The sequence below is a fragment of the Teleopsis dalmanni genome, chromosome 2 (assembly GCF_002237135.1).
Source record: "Teleopsis dalmanni isolate 2A chromosome 2, ASM223713v2, whole genome shotgun sequence".
Classification (NCBI taxonomy): domain Eukaryota; kingdom Metazoa; phylum Arthropoda; class Insecta; order Diptera; family Diopsidae; genus Teleopsis; species Teleopsis dalmanni.
Genome location: NC_051847.1, coordinates 3,282,745 through 3,288,744, shown reverse-complemented (window position 1 = coordinate 3,288,744; position 6,000 = coordinate 3,282,745). Strand labels below are relative to the sequence as shown.

The 6,000-nt window shown below is 28.1% G+C and overlaps 1 long non-coding RNA gene across 1 annotated transcript in view; it reads left to right on the top strand.

Moving 5' to 3' along the window:
- Positions 1 to 1,656: 1,656 nt before the first annotated feature.
- LOC119677314 overlaps positions 1,657 to 6,000 on the top strand; it is a 28,101-nt gene continuing 23,757 nt past the window's right edge. Inside the window, exon 1 of the long non-coding RNA XR_005252252.1 lies at positions 1,657 to 1,896. This is a non-coding gene — a long non-coding RNA (uncharacterized LOC119677314). The remainder of the gene's footprint in view (positions 1,897 to 6,000) is intronic.

The window sequence follows — 6,000 nt, the reverse complement described above, 5'->3', positions numbered from 1 at the left end:
TGGAACAAGGAAGAAAATCTTTTAAAGATATATGTATATGGCAACAACCATTCACATACTCTATACTACATGTTTAACTGCTTGAGACAAACATGCCATAGAACCCTCAACAAAGAAATTATTCTTAATAATTATATTTAAAAATAAATGATAACTGAATCATTATGAATTATTTATTTATAATACTTTTAATTATTATTATTTTTACTTTTTTATATAATGACTTACCTACAATGACTTGTAATTTATTACAAAGTCTAACACTTAAGACTATAATTGTCATAATTTGTTATTTTACCATAGCAACTAAATTGTTTACATTTGTTGAATTTATGCAGTTACAAAGTGAGCTAAATGATTAAAAAAACTCACCACTCGCGCTCTTAAAATTATAACAGTTTCAGGTAGGCAAAAGTTCAATGCAACAAACTTAAAAAACAGAATAAAAATATTTATTGCGAAAAACCGGCTTTTTGCTTCCGCTCAGCTGTAAACTCTCACTTCGTTGCTCTCACTTGTAGCTTTTCCGTTGTTTATTTTTGTAGGAGGCTTGTTTGCAATGTGCATTAGGTTCCCTCTTCTTAACAATAACAAAACAAAGTGGTTGGTTAAATTTTTAACAGTGGCTGGCAAGTGATGGTAAATATTATTTGATATATTCACTAAATTAAAATTCAAATTTGGGTTGAATATAATTTACTAAATAATTTAATAAATATTTTTTATTCTTATATTTATAGAATAATTGAAATTTTAATGAGCATTTATTGTTTGAGAGGAAAATTCAATCGTTAAGAAAATTGAATACTCTAGCTCAATAGAGTACCATGCATAAGATTAGTAAAATTATTTTTAAGTTCTATTTAGAAAGATTCAATAAATAAATAAATTAAAAAAAAAATTTGGAAAATATTCATAGTTATTAAGTTATAAAAGTATAATACCTTTTAGGCAATAATAAATAAATACTTAATAACACATTTGATATTAATTCAAATTTAATTTATTATTTAAATTAGTTTTAATTTATTTATTTAATTTAATTTTTTATTTTAATTAACTTTAATTTATTTCTTACTTTTATACAAAATACAATCCACATAAAATATTTTATAAACAATCCTCCCCTCCTTGACTAATAAATCTAAAACTATTCAAAGCCCACAGCATATTTATTTGAAAAAAATTCACCACGATTTGTAATATTTATAAAATTGTTATACTCAACATTTTAAGAGTAAATTTTATGATTTTTATTACAACCAATACTTCACTACTCTTTGTAAATGTGTTTTGTGTTTTTTAGTTATTCAAAGTAAAAAATTGAATAATAAAAAACAATAAAAAGCACACAAAAACAAAAATAAAAACCAAAAAAAAAATTGCACTACTCACAGTTGAGTTGAGCACCAACGCGCAACGCATTTTGACGTATGTGTTTAGGCCAAGAATTGCCGCACAAACATACGAACATACAAACATACGAAGCACTAACAACAAACAAACAACCAAAGCTAGGCAGCAAACATTTATGCACAAAATCAACCACACACGCACGCACATACCCAACATACAAAACCAAGCACGTACACGAAACCAAAACCAAAACCAAAACCAAAACTAAAGCTAAAACCAAAGCCAAAGCCAAAAATAATGCGAAATTCAACAGTAAAACCAGTTCAAGCAACGACACCACAACGACAACAAATCAGTTGAGCTTTTGAAAACGACGGTGGAAGGTGTACGTTTTATGCGCGCGTGTAATTTTTAACTATTGTTTATTGCAATTCAATTAAAATATTAGCAAAAATTATTACAATTATTACCAAAAGAATATCGTAAAAATAATTACAACAAATATTCGATTGACACTACGTCAAGTGTTTTTGTTTAGTGGTAATGTTTTTTTGTTTTTTTTGTTTAAATTATATGTGCATTTTCATTTACAGTTTTTATGTTCATTTTTACATATTTTTTTCTTAGTTTTTTCTTTAATAAAATCAACAAAAAATAACAACAAAAAGTAAAAATTAAATTCATTTTGTGGCTGCAAATGAGTTTTTTTAAAAAATATTAATTAAATTAATTTGTTATTAATGTGACTAAATTTAATTTTAAATTACAGTCGAAATTAGTGTTAATTAAAAAAAGATACAAAAATTTAATTAAAAAGAATTATTAAATTATAACTGCAATAAAACAAAAACATGTGAAGTTGCTAAAATATTTTTAAGTCGTTGTTTTTAATTAATTAATTAATTAATTACTTAATTAATATAATAATTTTTCAAAGTGACTATAAACTTATTAAAATATACAAACAAATTTATAAATAAAACTGGATTTAATGAAAAGTAAATCTACTGAACTATAAATGAAGATCTCATATGAGGTTTGGTTTCTATAAAGAAAAATTTACTTTTATTTTGAACTTTTAAATTTTAATAAAACAACAATTCATAATAGAATATATACTAAAAAAATAAAAAAGTAATAATTGCAATCTAAAATATTTTAAATTTCTTATCGCACTGAAGAGCTCAAAATGTTTAGTGCCTTGAGATAATGAACCCATAACATCGGGTTAAGGAAATTATAACAAATCAAAGATAATTATCTGAATATCTGAAGATTATCTATAAAACAGGGGGTGTTACTTAAACTCATTAATAATTGTATAGAATACTTATGAGGATTTTGGATTTCATTGTTCAATATATAATGCTTGTTCGATCCAAATACCTTAATTAGAATTCTGTCAGTATGGGAAACAGTTTCTCATTACATAAAATATCTAATAATGGATCAATTAATTGTCGATCTAACCTGATAGTGCTAGAAACATTTTGCAAGAAATCAATTACAAAACAATTTCATTCTAAAATAATCCACTAGAAATTATATAAAAATATAATGGATACTCTATTCATATATGATATTAGTTATTCTCTTATATATGATAGATACATATATGATACATATATAATATTTTTAGGTATTACTATTATATGACTGTCAATCAATCTAATTAAAACTTTGCTGCACTCGAATACAAATAGATGAGTCAGTTGCTCCATTCCATACCTATAAAGGGGTAGTTGTCTTTATGAAGCCCAAGTTATTGCCTTCCATCTATTAATGGGTCGAGTTTAGACTTCACACTACATATTATATGTAATATTATATATGTATGTTATTATATTATTATATATTATATGTGTATGTATATGTAAGTTATTGTAATCCAATCTTGTAATTCTAATAGCTGTTAATATAATTGATTGCCAACTTTATACAGTACTGAAAAATTAAATAAATCTTGTTGAAATATTAAGTAAAGATATCCTTACATATCTAAAGCAGTTTAAAAAGTATGACAGTTTATTACCTGTATCATTTCAAGTACTTAAATAGATAATATATATCGGCAAAAAATTGATTTGATATTAACGTATCAAATCGTATTTAATATATATCGTATTGAATATTTTATAAAATTTATAGCAATCGTATTTTTCTATATCTATTTAGAGATTTTTTTTTTTTCAATATATAGTACATACATATTAAATATATATCAAAAATAATCCATTTCATTACTGCAACTACTTCTATTGATGTTATAAACGCTTATTGTTATTTGGCAGCTTAGTTTTAGTATTTATATATACTTATTGTAGCTTTGGTAAGGAGATACTATGGTTTACTACTATTAGGACATTCTACTCTTATATAGTTGAATAATTTTTATTTACCATTGCATATGGAGTTTGTGCGACAAGAAAATAACTTTTCAAAATCAAGGAAGTATCAAACAGATACTTCCCACTCTATATTATTTTTCTTAAAATCGAATTTGAATTGAATTGAACATCGAAGCTTTAAGTAAACCATAATGCTAAGAAGTCGGATATATGAGAAATTATGGTAGATATGGTGTAGCACAAGAAAATGCTTAACGTCCTAAACTAGACACAATTTATACATCAGGCATTTCAAGAACGGACAATATATTGTTAGCGAAGAAAGTTTTCCACTTCATTGGCATATAGGAAGTAATTTAATTCTCAGCATAGAGAATAAAATAGTTCTTTACAAAGCAATATTTACACCAATCTGCATTTACGTGTTAGAGCTTTGGGGTTCAATCAGCTATTATTATGTTAGTATTAGTAAAGTATTAGTAATGTAATTAGTTGATTTAATTTCTAATAAAGTCTACTACTCGAAAACATTTTTGTGCTCTACACCGTCGTTGTACAGCTTACTGGTATTAGGGGGAGTAGTACTAAACATATTTTTATTTTTTACGCTGATGGAATAGCGTATATTTTGTCTTTTGTAGACTTTAGTGGTAATAGGCTGTATTAACTCCAAAAATAATTTTTAGTTTTCCACCGATGACCTTAGTGTTCTCTGCCGACAGAAGGCGATGTAGTTTGTGTCTTCCGAAACCTTTTAGTAGTTTTTTTTTTGTTTTTTTTTTTTGCGACAAGGAGGAGTGGAATGCCTACGCACTGACCACAATCCGGCGCCCCGGAAGGTGAGTGCCCGACTCGCACGGGTTAACCACTCCCCCTCATTCCTAGAGACCTTGTTCTACCCCGGAACTACGTTAGTATTAGGATCCCTATTAGTCATTTAAGACTTCCATCGGTGTGCCCTGCGTCCAGGCCCCGCTATTGTTGCCGATAATTAATCTTGCCCTACAGTCTACTTTTTTCAATCTCAGAGTATGTGTTCCGGCTCTCACTCCTGATCTTCGCTTAAGATTAGATTGCGTCCTGATCTTTCTTCTTTTCCCTTAAAACATTTCGGATGAATAAACCTTTTAGTAGTAGGCAGCAGCAAGTCCACAGAGACCATTGTACTATGGAGCATCTGAGGGAGGATCTATTTTGTCCTTCATTAAACTTATTGATCAATTTTTTAGCAAGAAAGCAGAATATTTTTATGAATTGAATAGGCTTGTGTTGTTTTAGTTAAAATTAATGCTTTTCTGAAATAGTCTATGCTGTTTAATCGGCTGAAGAATCTTGTCGTTTAATTACACGGTTGAAGAAATTAAGGAAACTTGCAAAAATCCATCAATAGATTTCTCATCATATTATTTACTACCAGTACATAGTCTCACTTGCATTATTTTGGCATATGATGAATTGCGAACCAAATGATTTTGTTTTTTATTCTGACATGTATTCTGCCATTAATTGTTATTACATTTTCCATTAAATGTAGGTCCCCAATATCGTAAAGTATTTGAATAATGATGAAAGCCATTATTTGTAACAAACAGACCCAGATTCCGAGTATTCCATTGAGTCACTAACAATTCTGAAATTATTTTAATGTGCTTGTTGCCTACATGTCTTTAATATTTTTATTCACATTATACTAAGAATGCATATTGCAACTACAAATTCATACCTGCGTTGCAGTATTGCACAGAAGTAACTCAACGAACACTGCTAAACAGGGTAGAATTCAGTTGCCAACAACTGGCAGTAAAGACGCAACTGAACAGCCTTCAAAAGCTGTGAATTTCTATGAAATACCTCGTCCAAAACAATGGAACCTTGCATTGTGCGTATGTTGTAGCTACCATGAAAAAGCACTTGAAACACACACACATACAAACACAAACACACATGCGTATTTTTTGTATGCAACTTCAACTGCGAGTGCAACTGCATCTGTTTTGTATCTGCACGAGTGTGTAAAATGTATCTCATGGATGCACACGCTTGCATACGAGTATCTGAAGCAGTGAAATTCGCTTTTGTTGGTTGCTGCTGCTTTTTGTCTATTGAAGCTTTTGTTTTCTTTTCATTTTTCATAAATTTAGTAGCGAAAACCGGTTGCAATTTCTATTTCTTTTTATTTTCTATTTATTGTAGGTTTTTATTTAATTTCAACGCTTTTTTCATACTGATATATAAAAAAATGTTCGATATCACATGAAAACGAGCTGCAAATAAAAGCAATGCTAAAATATGTTTT